At 40.2% G+C, this 15196-nt stretch overlaps 1 protein-coding gene across 6 annotated transcripts in view; it reads left to right on the forward strand.

Annotated features, from left to right (window-relative positions):
* Positions 1-15196, forward strand: part of PTPRM (protein tyrosine phosphatase receptor type M) — a 790604-nt gene that overhangs the window by 63076 nt on the left and 712332 nt on the right. The gene's annotated exons all lie outside the window — the stretch shown is intronic.

Raw genomic sequence — 15196 nt, forward strand, 5'->3', positions numbered from 1 at the left:
AATCTTCATAACCCTATGAGTAGGTAATCAGATGAGGCAGCAAAGGCACAGAGAAGTTAAGAAACGTGACCAAGGTCACAAAGCTGATAATTGGTAAACTGAAATTTGGTTGTAGAATCCTTGCTCTGAAGAACCAGTCTTTGAAAGTCTGTTAAATGAAGATGAAAAGAATATTCTTTTTTTAAATACCTTTTTTTAAAGAACAGCTTTGGGTTCATAGTAAAATTGAGAAGAAGGTGCAGAGAGTTCCCAGATACACCCTGCCCCCACACATGTACAGCCTCCCCCATGAGCAACAGCTCCACAGAGTGATACATTGTTACAACTGATGAACCTGCACTGACACATCATTATCACCCATAGATAGTTTACAGTAGTTAGGGTTCACACTTTGTGTTGTGCTTTCTGTGGGTTTGAATAAATATATAATGGCATGTATCCATTATTATAATATCAGGCAGATTATTTATACTGCCCTAAGAATCCTCTGTGCTCTACCTATACATCCATCACCTGAATCCAAGCCTGGCAACCACTGATCTTTTTATTGTCTCTATAGTAGTTTTGCCTTTTCCAGAATGTCATATAGTTGGAATAACACAATATGCAGCCTTTTCAGACTGGCTTCTTTCACTTAGTAATGTGCATTTAAGTTTACCCATGTCTTTTTGTGGCTTGATAGCTCATTTCTTTTTAGTGCTGAATAAGACTCCATTTTCTGATTTACCATGGTTTATTTATCCATTCACCTATTGAATGACATCTTGGTTGCTTCCAAGTTTTGGAAATTATGAATAAAGCTTCTGTAAACATCCATATGCAGGTTTTTTTGTGGACAGAAGTTTTCAGCTTCTTTGGGTAAATTCAAAGGAATGCGATCACTGGATCATATGGTAAGCGTATGTTTAGTTTTGTAAGAAACTGTCAAACTCTCTTCCAAAGTGGCCATGCCATTTTGCATTCCCAGCATCAATGAATGAAGGTTCCTGTTGGTAACAACCTAACATCCTAACCAGCATTCGACAGTGTCAGTGTTCTGGATTTTGACCATCCTAATAGGTATATGAGAAGAGTATTCTAAGAATTGAATTTTTCTAAATAATAATTTATAAATTATTTTCTACATTTTCTGAAATGTGTAGTTTATGGTTCTTTTTTCAGTTTAAGAGTTCTAAAATATGTACCGTTGATGCGGAAAATGTCGGGCGCCAAGACGCGGCCGCTTGCCGCCTCCCTGTGGTTCCACATCTCCGGGGGCTAGTGCTGCGCGTGGCCAGTTAAAGGCACACTGCTGGGGCCGGCCCCGCAGCATACAGCCGGCCAGGACCCTGAGTGCTGCAATGCCCCAGGCCCACTTGCGGCTACCTGTTTCCAGCCACGCTGCCTGCATGATCCTGATTGGGTAATTTTTGAATCCCGCTGTTTTTGATTGGATATTAAAGCTTGTTGTTGATTGGATGTTAAAGCTGTTGCTGATTGGATGTTAAAGCTTGTTGCTAATTGGATGTTAAAGCTTGTAGTTGATTGGATGCTTCTTGAGCCCTACCAAAGGAGTAAAATCAGGGGCAGAAGGGCAGGAAGGGGGAGAACATCGGAAGACAAGAAGAGAGCTGTAACACTAGGTGTGCTGAACCTGCTGTAGAAGAATAAAGGCTGTTCTCCGACTCTTCATGTGCCGCTCGGTTCTTTCCCTGGTCAGATGAATAAGAGCTGTAACAAGGGCTGTAACGCTAGCTGTACACACTGCTGCAACACCGTGTATATGCATTATTGCTTTATCTTTCGAGTTTCTACTACCTCCACCCCCTAGGTCCCCTTACCCTTGCAGCCCATGGTTCATGGTGGGGGATAGGCCTCTCAAGTTGCTATGAGAGGAACCGATACTGGGCTCCCAACGGTCTATATGGTATTCCCAGTGGTCTGTGATGGCCTCCCTATTTTATCTGTTTTGTCCTTTGAAAAAGAGCTGTTGATGATGGGGCTGTGTTCTGTAGAATGAAAACAATTAGAGGGAGAGACACACTAGAGAAGAATCTTGGGACTGTGCCTGAGATTTGTCAGTCATCAAGAGGTGCTGTCATGTGGAACCCTAAGGGGCACAAATGCGGCTGAGCAGGCATGGGTGCTGGGTCACCGTGGGCTGCCTGTGGCAGGCCCCGGGGAAATAGGGTGGCTGCACAGAGGCAAGCCCCAAGTCAGGCTGGGAGCCCTCCTGCCAGGGTAGAGGGGTCAGAGAAGTGGGGACCAGGTGAAAAGAACCTTACTGCCTATCAACATTAGGCTGCTAGGAGAAGCTAGACTCCTCTTTTTAAAATATATATATATTTTTTAATCTGAGCAAGTCAAGAATGAAATACTTGGCTGGGCCTGGTTTTATTTGTGTATGTATCTGTGTTAAGGAGAGAGAAAGAGAACCAAAAAATGGAGTTGTTGAAACAAGCCAAAGTTCAGCCAAGTTCTCATCTGAACCCATAATCCCTCCAAGATTTTTTCCAGGCATAAGAGGAAAAATCATTTTCTAAAACTTTCCATTTCTGATTTTTCTGTGATTCTGGGCAGTCAAATTTGTGTAAAATTTTTAGATACTTTTTTATTCATAAATCCTCAGCATATTAATCTTGCTTATTTTAATTTGAATTTTTGGAAATTATAATTTTCTATTTTTCTTCTTGGTGTAAGGTGATTTCTTGCTGGGTGATATTAATATTTTACAATTTAGTTACTTCAAATGATTTTGCTTTTACTTGAAATCTTACCTTTATCTGAAAATATTGTATCTGTTCTTTGTCAAAATCAGTTTTTAACCTTTTTTCTGGTTAAAAGAGCCCTGTATTATTATTGTTGGAAGAAATGAAAAATACTTGGAAGTACTAAAAGGAGAATAAAATATAATCCAATTACTCAGAGAAGCACTATTAACAATTTTTTTTGTGTGTGTGTATGTTTTTCTAGATTTCCATGCATGTATACAGGGGCTGTCCGGAAAGTATCCAGCCACATAACCATTCTCATTATATTAACAATGGCTGTATACTTTCCGGACAGCCCTCCTATGTGCATTATATATGTATACTTAACTTTTGTGTATAATAGTGAATTTGCTATATATGCAGTTTTTATGTCCTGCCTTTTTTAATGGTCAAGATCATCTTTTTTCGTGTGGGAAATAATGTTGGAAAATATGATTTTAATAGCTGCATATGTTTAAATACTATTTAATTAATAATGCTACATTGAACATCTTTACTTCCATGTTTTTATGATGGTTAATAGTTTATGTGAGAGATGATTAAGGCCTAGAGTATTAAAAATAATTCCTAGTCACAAACCCTACCTATATGATAGGTACTAGATACTTACCCCCAGAACAACCATGTGAGGTAGGTGGCATTGCCCCCGCCTAAAGAAAGAAACTGGTACCTGGAGCTGGTTGGCCATGGAGGTAGACACGGGACTTTTGGGACTCAGCCCCAGTTCTTCACCATTCCTCTATTCTGGCTTGGGCACACACGGAGAGCACTATGGGACCAAATTATGAGAATAGGACTATTGAAAATTGTATGAGAGAAAGCTGTTATTATTAAATATTAATATCTGTCCATGTTGGTGGGTCTGAACCCACATTGATAGGTGCAGACTGGAAACTATCATACAAATCCTCTTCCCCAGCTTCTGGAATTTTACATCTTAAAAAAATGAGATATCCAGAAGTAAAGTGATTTTCCTAAGGCCATACAACTAAATATTCATAGCTGTGAATGGGACCATAATTCCCAGCAGCTGGTCTTCCATGTTCTTTCTGCTGTGCTGGACTCCACAGGCTTCCTAAAGAATGAAGACTAGAGGTCCTAATTTTTTATTTGTGATGAGGTCAGACTACATCTATAAAAGAACATCTTCCCAAAATTATCTATTTTGAAACCAGTATCTACTGAACTACAAGTGTGGCAATACTTAGACTGGCTGTATTTGAATCCTAGCTCTGCTGTTTTCTGGCTGCGTAGCCTGAGCAAGTTACTTATCTTCTCTGTGCCTCAGTTTCTTCTTCTGTAAATGGAGACAACAATAGGATATACTGCAAGGGGTTGCTGTGAAGGCTACATGAATGCACTGTTCAGAGCTCCTAGAATGGTGCCTGGTGTGTAGCGAGCCTTGTGTAGATGACACACACACAAGGCTCCATCTGCTGCTGTGTCATGGGCTGCTGTTTCAGTAACCAGGCACCATTTCTTTCCAGCTCCCTCCATTAGTTACAATTTTCAAGGACCTCGAAGGAGTCATTTTTATGCCTCTAATAAAATTTACAGAAACTCCACAAGAGCTCGAAATGTACCTATAGTTGTCATTGAGCATATATATTTAGGGAGAGTAATAAGATAAAAGCTTTTGTGAAAAAAGCTTTTAAAAGGCTAAGACTCCAGGTTCAAAGGTCTTTTTAAGCAGGCACTAGAATGTCATCTTGAATATGTTTCCTTTGTGTCTTAATATGAACGTAGTTAAAACAAAACAAAAAGAAACAATCTAATAGTTTATCAATAAGTCAGATATTTCCAGATATGCTTTCACTTACGAGTGATTTGCCAACTCTTATCAAATTGAATACAAATGTCTGATTTAAAAAATCTAGTTTCCCACACTCTTTGATTCAGTTTGTTATTTTTGGCTTAAAAATAAAGAAAGACCATGGCCTAATCCCTGCCCTGTGGTGAAATTATATTGCAAGGTAAGGGGATAGGAAGTAAAGCTTTCCATTAGAATAAACCCCTTCATGTTTTCTTGAATGAAAAGGTTGGGAGTTCGCAGGGTGTTGGAGAATCATCAAGATGCATTCACTCTGTCTTCGTCATCATCTGTAAAGTTGCAGTGAGACCAATCTAAAACCCAGGTCCACAGTGTCCAGTTGAAACAGGTCACTCATGTCTCTCAGCTTCATTTTTCTGAAAAGTAGAGATAATACTTCCTACTGTGAGGTGTGAAGGAGTTAACATTTGTGAAAGTGTCTAATGGGAGGCTTTCATAATTTCAGCACTTTTCCCTCTGATGTTCACTGGGGAGAGAAAGGGCTGTATAAACCCACCCTCCAAACTTAGTGTTCCAAAGCAGGACTTCATTCTAGGTTTGTTTTTAAACAAGGTTATTTTCTTATACTGTCCAATTGGGTAATATGACAGTGGAAATGCCATGCTCTCTGTGAGACATGCACTTGAGTTTGGCAAAGACAGTTTTCCCCACCCTCATTTAAAAGGGCTTCAAAATCTTTGGACTTTAGCAGACTTCTTAGAGGAAAGGGACACACAGAGGCCTTCCTTTCTCCCAGGAATACAGCTGGTGGCTTCATGAGCATAAGGGGCCAGGCTAGAGCGAGGTTGTCCTGTGTATAACCCTGGGTCCCCTTGCTCAGGGTCTAAGCCTGACCTGTGTTACTCTGGGTTCCATGCTGGGATTGGCTGGGTTATAAGTTGTGAGATTTTGACATGCTTTTGTGCTTTATCCAGTCATATCCCCCCTCCCCGGGGGATTCATCATACTTAGCTGTCCCTTGCCCAGACAGGGGGCTTCATACCCTATCACCCACTGTGCAGGTGGCTTAGTGTCCTTCCCCCATGCAGAGGGACTTCCCTGGTCTCCTTCCTCTTCTTAAGGTTCTGGGGTGACTCACACTAAAATATTGACAGAATTGGGATTCCCGTGGAAGTGATTGTTTCTGTCCCTGCTGTTCCCAAACACCTCCTGACCCCATGGGCTTGCATGACCAGCCGTGCTATCTTTACTCTGGGCAGAACATCTTCCCTTTTCACTTTTTGGCCACCAAACACTTCAGTCCTTTTGAGTCTCAGCCCTGGGCCTTTCTTTCCCTTTGCAGGGTTATAGCTCCCTCCCTCCTGGTTTAGTCTAGGGATCAGGCAGGGAGGTAGCCGACTCTCCATTCTCCTGAGGCCTGTGTTCTAAAACCATTCTGTTCTCGGCCTCCCCGGCCCTCGCATGAGCTGCTTTCTTCCCAGAGCACTGGCCCTTCCCAGTGACCACCTGTTTTTTGGGTGAAGGTTGGGGGTAGACTCTCAGCCTTGGGCTACATGGAAAGGGAGCCTCTGGTGAGGCTCTGTTCATTCCAGCAGGTATTTGGGAAGCACTTTGCAGGCCCTGTGCTAAGGAAGCACGAAGACAGGACCATCAGGGTAGGCACCCGAGCTACAGCAGTGGGGGTTCTTGGGCCCTGCTTATCTGAAATGCCTCCTTATCATTTCAGGTGGGGGTTTGTGGTAGAGAGTAGAACTACACTTTAACTCAGTGATTTTTCCCTGACTGAATGACCTCTAGAAGGAGCAACAAGGAGACTGATAGTCGAGTCTGGTTAGGAAGCTGGGTATTGTAGGGGTGCCACAGTGACTAGAGTTAGAGTTCTGCTTATCCCAAACGAGAGACCGTGTGCAAATGGGAATCCTGGTGTGTGCAACTCTAGTTACTTCTCTTTGAAAACAAAAAGCTACCTTATCTTTCCTAAAATAATTTAAAGTGTTTTCAGGTGGCCATATGACAAATATATTTCAATAAGTAATATAAAAATATGTGTATATGTCAAAATACATATTCGATAAGCCACTGTTAGTTTCTTTATACCAGAATGGATTTTTAAAAGTGTCTGAAACATTCACTGTTTCTCACTTTAATATCAATGCATTAAAATAATTCAGCAACAAAAAATGACAAGTAGTTTAATGATTCTACTTAAAATTAATGCAACTAATGTATTTTTGTTATTCCCCAGTGTACTATTGTTGCAAAGTAGTTATTGTCTTTGAAATGAGAGCTTAAAAAGATAATATAACTTTCTGAAAATTGCAGCTATGGTACAGAAAGAAACATGATTCTAAATCATACATGTCTTATACCATTTTATTTAAAAGAATGAGATATTTAAATTATAGTATGGTCTGTCAAAACCATTAGTTGACATTTTAAGAGTCACTTAAAGAATGTTCTTTAATTTAAACTAAGAGCAAAATTAAACTGGAATTCACTTCCATTTATTTTTTTTCTTATATTCAAAAATTTAAAAGTTTTTCAATTCTAGTTTTGTCCATGATTATTAAAAATTCAGTCATTCAGCAGATAATTGAGTGTCCTCTCTGTGTCAGGCACTGTTCTAAATGCTATTAATAGTAGTGATAAAGAAAGTAGACACAAAATCTTGTCTTCAGGGAGCTCACATTCTATGTATGTACTTTCTATGAGACAGGCACTAGGCTGTGTTCTTTCCATGTATGTAACAGCCCAAAGAGGAGGGCAGTGGTATTATCCCAGTTTAACAAGTGAGGAAGCTGCAACTTAGTGAGGTTTGCAGTTTCCAGTTCATCTCTGTCTTCCCTGAGGCTGGATTCATGACCACTGCTGTGCAGCTGTTCTCTTTAGAGACCTCTTTAACCATTGAGTTAGCTTCATGAGGAATTGTCCTGGAACGACTTAGATTTGGCATTGGGATCTGTGCTTCAGAATGAGGGTGGACACATGGGAGCAGCCCCAGAGGAAACTCAACCTGGTGAGGGTGCCAGTCCTGTCCTATGAGGGCAATTGTGAGGAATTTCTGACTAGGATCTGTGGGTAGAAGGTTCGGGAGGCAAGGTTCACGTCAGCGTAAGGAGGAGCTGTCTAACCTGTCTGCAGAAGGGATGGATTGCCACATTAAATGCTGAGTTGTGGCTGGAGATCTGGGACTTGTGGTGTGGTTCAGGGGATTCAGGTGTTAGATGATGATGGTATCAGGTTCCCAAACCTGCTTATCAGAATGATCCAGTTGCTTGTTGAAAGGATATGTTCTGGCTGCCCTGAGATGGTTTGATTCATTAGATTTAGGGTGGAGCTTGAATATCTGACTTTTAAATCAACATCATAGATCACCCATTTGCTAGATGACACCCATAGAGTGTGGTAGGGTACAGCAGAGCTCACAGATGTACAAAAGCCTTTTTTTGAGGAGAGCATATGTAATGTTTTAGAAACTGAAAGGCCAACTTTACAGTTACACTTGAGAGTGAACGGCCGTTTTATTAAAGGAAAAAGTGGAGATACAGATGTGGGCCAGAAATCAGAGATTCTGCTGACCCACGTTAAAGGTCTTAAGTGCATTTGGGAATTGCATTGAGCCTAGAGCCACACCAAAATTGTGTGGTGTGTAAATGTGAGCACACACACAAAATACACATAATATTTTTAAAGATCACTTAGGCTATAAAGGAATGGATTTCAAAATGTGGATGGAGTAGGGCAAGAGTGGGTGGCCATAGATTGGGCAGTAGACTATTGAAGCATTACAGTGGCAATGGGAAATGAGGAGGTATTTGGAAGCTAAAGCCAGCTGGACTTGATGATAGACTGGAAAATGTGGTACGGGCAAGTGGGGCACTAAGGGTGGAGAGTGATGCAGTTACTCATCCAAGGAACCCTGGTGGCAGAGCAGGTTTGTGGGAATGTCTTAAATATATGGCATTTAAGGCCCTTGAGATAGCCACTCTGAGAATGCTGTTGGGTGGTTGGATATGCCAGATGGGAGCTCAGGAGGAGAGATGAAAAGAGTTCAAGCTAAGGGGGTAGATGAAATCATATAGGGAGCAAAGAAGAGTGTTACCAGGGGTTCCTGGGCTGAGAGTATGCACTCCTGATATTGAAGGCCTGGTGGAGGAGGAGGACAACCAGGGCAGTGGGTGTCACCACGGAGCACTAAGAAGAGGGAGTTTTCAGATGGTGAAGTAGTCAAAAAAGTAATAAAGATGGGACCTGAGAAGATGGCCTTGGATTCAATGGCCTGGGATCTCTGTGCCTTTAGCGAGAGCTGTTCAGGTGCAGAGATGGAGGCTGCAGTGAGTTAGGGGCCAAGAACCAGAGAGGGCAGAGCGATCATGGAGACCTCTTCTGAGGAATTAGATTAGGAAGAGGAGCACAGATGTAGGACATTTGCTCACAGGCAATGGGGAAAGGAGGTTTTTAAAAACATTTTTAAAAGATGAAATAGCCTTTTGGGCTATTTGCTGATTTATTTTACAATTATAAGTGAAGGAATTAAAGAAAAAGATTTAGAGCAATGCTTTTAAAGTTTCATCTTTGCTATTTTAAAATGTTTTCTGTTATGAACTCTGAAGAAATCTTGTAGAGGATGATGGATTTACATTGTCAGTTTCCTACACAAGTAAGCCCTTGTGAAGTAATTTTTTTGAAGCTAAAGCTTTGTTTTTCTCTCTTTGAGATAAGATAAACACACCCACCATTAATACCACATTTTGCCTTGTTATCTGAGCAGGGGGGTGGTTCCAGAGTATAATGTAGTGTTCATATGAGCCTGTAGTTTTTTACTCAGGGCCCTTAGGATAGCTCACTTTATGTGCCTTGTAAAAGCTAGAGTCCGTGCCTAGGAGCTGATTTTCCTCTTTAATTGAATATCACATTAAATTCTGAGTCCTTAGGGACTACTGGCCAGAAACATTTTCCCTAATACTGATTTGCTTTTCTGTTCTACACATCTATGTCCTGTTTTATTTAAAACAAATTTAAGTCTTTAATTAAGAAGGTTTTAAAGTCATGAGATTACAAAGTAATCTTGAATCCAATCCTCTGGAATTTTAACCAAATCACCCAATATCTTTAAGCTCAAAATGTTCTTTCAGCTTTAAATTGAAACTGAATCCCACTGAGAAAATATTACCCAGTCTCATCAAAACCTGTGTTAATTTCTTTGTTTTTACCCTTCCTTTCTTAAAGAATCAATAAACTTGATTTTCTATAGCAGTCATTCTCAGCGTTAGTGACTGTGATAAGATACCCTTCTTCCCATTAACTTTGCTGTGATAACACATTTGTGTTCAGAATGACAGGGAGTTAACTAATATAAGGCTGACTGTCTAATTTCACAATATGCCAGGGGATTAATTGGGGAGGGGGCTTGTTCCTGAGGATTAAAGAGTCCAGTTTGGAATTAGACTATTTCCCAGATAGATGGTTTCCTTAATACTGCCCTGTCTTCTTGAGGACAACCATATCTCCGAAGTGTAACGCATAGTGTGTAATGCTAACTATGGATGTCATGAAATTTGATTGTCAATGTATCCTGTTCTGATCATCCTCATTCAAGTTAAACAATACCACAAGGTGCAGATGTATAGAAATACAATGCTCGTCTGTCAGTTTATAGTGAGAACTGTGATATATTAATAGCATTCTATGCTGGGCACATTGTACTCAAACTTAACTATCTAAGTGTGAAACCAAATTAGAAGATTGGCTGAGTATGGAATTAGCGCAAGGAGAGTTGCTTGGATGATGTCAATGGCCAGTTATCCTCAAACTGTTTGCCTAGTGTATTCATTTCACTGTAGTGACACACCTATGACAAGAACTGGACCATGGTGTTTTCTGAATCAGTGACTGTACTGTGTTTCTAGCAGTGCTCCACTAGATATTTTTATATGCAAAGAAATGATGTGATATGCCCATTTTATAGATGAGAAAAGTCAGGCTCAGAGATGTTGTGTAATTGGCCTAAGAGTTACACAGATAGTAAAGCCTGAACTAGAATTGGAGCTTGTGTTTAATTCCAAAGGCTGTGTTTCTATTCTTTGTGCTTCTCTGTTAAGATTTGGGGGGACTGCAGGTCTTTAACGATGCAAATCGTCTCTAAGGAACTTCTGTGCCTCAGCGGTTGGTGTCCTTACCATGAGCTGAGCTTCCTTACCACCTTGCTGAGATGCTGTATGTGTCTAGGTGGCTAAGGCTCCCTCAGCTGGCCACATTTGTTTTAATTGGAGAAATGTAAAATTCCAGCCATCAGCGGTGACTGGAGTCTGGATAGACTGCATGTTACAGCTGATAAATGATCTAAGGCAAATGATCTGGATTTAGGGATGGTATTTGGAATGAAATGATGAAGGAGAGTTATAATGTTCTCTCAGCAAAGCTATGTGCTATTTACTGTAGGAATTAATGTGCCTGATTAGTATATCTCTGAGAAGCTGTGAAAATGCCTAAAAAAATCCAGCAGTTGCCTCTCTGCCCTAAATAGTCTTATGTCAGCAATTAGCAGTAACAGTCTTTCATTAATCCATCAGATTTCCGATGCTGCACATCCTAATGCAGGAGATAATAGAGAATCCTCAGGATTAGCCACTGGTGCATCACACTACAGTGTGTCATTACAGCAGTGGTGTTGAGAGCATGTTGAAGTAGAAAAACAGTGACACAATGATTCTTTGAGAGCTGCAATGTGTTCCTTTTCTTCATTCAATTCAGAGTGCCGTTTAAAACAGGGCATGGCTAGGCGGCCCTCTGGGTATCATGAACTCTTAAACTCTTCGCAGGTGTGTGAGTGGGCTTTCTTGTTGTGTCAATGTGATGTTGCACATACAAGCGATTCCAAGCGCCTCCTGGAAAGAACCATGCTGCTGCTAAATTCAGAGAGGTTCAGACTATACAGCCGTGGCTTGGTGAAATGGGCTCTTTCATGTATTCTGTGGTCTATTATGTTATCATGTTATCTATTTTTAGGAGCAGTCACCATGCTTTATTCTTCCTCGAATTCATCTTTGGATGGGTCCGTCAGTCACTTAGCAGATACTTCACATTTGTTGTGGTTTCTTCACGTCCCCAAGTGCCTTTCCTTCCCCTTGTTCCTGGCAGGGAGCATTGCCTTCTATTCAGCTTCTATTCTATTAGCATTGTGGCAACTCTGCCCCCTCCTTTCACTCCTCATAGAATCCTTGTGGTGTTCCCTGTGAGTAGGCCGTGAGGTTGTTGGAGTTTGGCAGATCTCCTTGCAAATTGGACTTGTTTTCAGTATCATCCTGGCTGAGTGGCTGGGTGCTGCTCACCTGGAACCACTGACTACTCCTATCTTTCTTTCCTTCCAAATGCTCCTGCACCCTCCTCATCTCAGAAAACAATGCTTTTTATCTAGTTCTCAGGCCAAAAAACTTGGAGTCATCCTTGTTTCCTCTGTTTGTGTCACACCCACATTCAACCTGTTAGCATATCCTGTTGATTCTATCTTTAGAATATTCCCAACCACCTTCCCTGCCCTCACATGGCCTTTGCTGGCTTTGTTCTTCTCTGGGATTACTGCATTACTAGCTGGCATTCCTGCTTTCAGCATTGCCCCTAATGGTCTACTCTACTAGTTTCAAAATATGGATCGGGTCACAAAACCTCCAGTGGCTTCCAGTTTTACTTGCCAAAATACAGAATCTTTGGCAAGACGCTCTAGGCTCTGTATGATCTGCTCCTGATGCTTTTCTGCACTCATCTGTAGCTCTTCCCTTTGTCCCTGCTCCCAGCCTGGCTGCTCCTCAGACACACATGCATGTGTCCTCCCTGGAGCACCTTCCTGCTGTCCGCCTGTCTAGAGGACTGTGCCCCCAGCATCCCTCAGGTCAAATGTCACCCCATATTAAAATACCTACCCTCATGGTATATATCAAAATGCTGTGGTTTTTGTTGTTGTCGGTTTTGTTTTAGTTGTCTGTATCCTTCATGAGAATGTTCACTCTGTAAAGACTGGCTCCCCCCATTTTATTTACTGGCATCTCCATCCCCTCTATCTCCCCTATCTCCTCTCTTCAATATGAGAAATGCAGACCTATAAAATGAAGTTCAGACTCCTTATTATGGCATTTGGTTTTCTCTACAATGTCAGTTCTGTCTTTAGGCCATTATAGTTTGTACAATCATAGGAACCCTAGCTGTACCTAGTCACTGGCCCCAAGTATACCCTGGCTATGTCTTTGTTCCCAGGCTATGAACGTAGCACATGCTGAAAAGCTCTTTCCTCATTTTTGCTTATTAAAGATCTATTCCTTATTTTTAATGCCCAAATGGATTGCCATCCACAGAAAAACATCTTACAGTTCTTCCAATAAATATGTATCCCTCTTTCCTCTGAAATTTGCTACCACTTAAATAGCATTTATCACACTTTGCCTTTATAAGTTATTTGTGAACATCTTTCTCTTTTGTCATCCTTATAAAATACTTGATGATGGATTTCTTTTCATTTCAACTCGATTGTTACATCCTTAGTTATCACCTTGTACACTGTGTTTACCCAACTTATTTACAAATAGAAATAGCTCTAAGTTCATATTTCAGATGATCTCAATTAGTATGGAAAGCTTTTATTATTTTCTATTATATGAATTATTTACATGAACAAGAAATAACATGCATATGATAACAAATTAGAATGTGTTACTTTCATATTAAATGTTCCTAAGATAATAAACAATGAATTATTAATGTACCACAAGCATATATTTTATTTCATTTTTTTACAATGTGAAAACAAAAATAAATTTGTCCTATTGAAAGCTCATAGGGTGTCTCCAGGTTTCTAGGGGGAAGTATTTTTACCTAGTTAGAGATCACTAGTTAAAAAGTAACCCCTCCCACAAAACAAAACAAAAACATACCTAAATTTGCATTGTGCTCTCTAAAATTATGCCATGTATTTGGAATGTGTACTCCATATATGTTGGAGTTTAAAATATTTTTATAAAAGTACAGTAAAATAGAAAAAATGAACATGTGTTCATTGTTCATTGTTCAATCAACATTTATTTTATATTCCCACCTTTAAAATGCTTCTGATTGTAATGGCTAGGGAAATTTTATAATGTAGGGCCCAAATCACATTTCTTTCCTATCCTCCCACCAGATAAGTAGCACTTCATAATTTAATATATTAATGTTTTCTATAAAGTGCTTAGCACAGTACTGTATGCTTAATATATAGTTAGTGCTCAATAAATGTTTGCTTCCATTATTCAGAAAGTGACCTCCTCTGTTTCTTCTTGGCTTGTCTTTCATCATATATTGCCTTGTATTATTTTTATATATCTTTTCTAGTTAAGTGTACTATAATATTGTAGAGAATTCTATATATTTTAAGGGATTAATAAATTATTTATCCACTGAATAAATAATGGACTTGTGAACATTCTTTTAAAATTTAAGAAGCTTTGAAGTTCTATAGTACTGAGCCCAAACATGGTGGAAACTTCTGAGTACAGACAAGTTAATGCCTTAAATGATCCCAGAAAAGCCACTGGAGACAGAAAGAATCCCTGGGGAACTGCTAGAAGTCACATTTGCCTGTCTGCAGCTTCCTTGCTGAGGCAATTCTGCTAAATTAACAGGGGATGCATTACAGTGTTCAGAGTCCTCTAAGGCACCGTAAAACCCATAGAATGCCCACTTCAACTAAATTTGATAGAGTTACCCATTTGGTTAAGATTAGTTACTCAGTTTATTTATGGTAAATGACTAATTTGGCTTCTATTTATTTGAGAAAGGTAGGAGGAGCCATGGAGAGAATGGGAGACTGCAGGACAGGCAACTGCTTCTGCTTTCTGACTGTGCAGTCACGTGGGAGCCTCTCAGAAAGCATCTGCTAGGGTGTTTCACATTGAAGGTGAGAGATGTCAATTTCTGAGAGCTGGAACCTTGCCTGTAATGTGTACTTTTTAGTCTACTCATTAAAAATTGCAGTGATTGGAATCTAGTAGGCATTCAAGGACTACTTGGATGGATGGATGACAAACTGGAAGAGACAGTATTCCAGGTGGAAGACATAGTACTTTTTCGAGATGGCTCAATTCTAAGCCGTGCTTGGTCTCCCAAAGCTTGGTGTTTTGCCCAGAGGTTAAGCCATTTTCAGATCAATGAATGGAACTGACCATACATCATCATATCATTTGCTTCCAAGTAAAACCAATCTTCCTTGTCATGATTGCATTAATTCTATTCATTCTGACAATGGTTCAAATATACTGTGTATCTCAGAATTGTAAGGCCTTCTATTGAGCAATAAGTGGAACTAAAATATAAACAAGGTGGGCTTCCCTGAGAAGCTTGCAGCCTGACATGGGAGACAAAACCTGCTGATGTGACTGCCAGTACAGGACAGAAGAGGTGTCACATGCTGAGGGCCTTAAGAGGAGGGAAACGTTCTGTACAGTTTGGAGAAATCCAAAGGACTTCAGATAAGTTGCATTTTGAGCAAGACCATGAGGAGATCTTGAATTTAAAGAAGTGGACTGGGTTGGAGATTGAGAGTGAGGTCATTGAAGTAAGAGAAAGCAACAGGCATAGTAATTGGTAATTGTATGGTCATATTAATAAATTTATGTTAATTAAAAGTTTAATTAATTTGCACATGTAT

The sequence above is a fragment of the Microcebus murinus genome, chromosome 17 (assembly GCF_040939455.1).
Source record: "Microcebus murinus isolate Inina chromosome 17, M.murinus_Inina_mat1.0, whole genome shotgun sequence".
In the NCBI taxonomy this organism is placed as follows: domain Eukaryota; kingdom Metazoa; phylum Chordata; class Mammalia; order Primates; family Cheirogaleidae; genus Microcebus; species Microcebus murinus.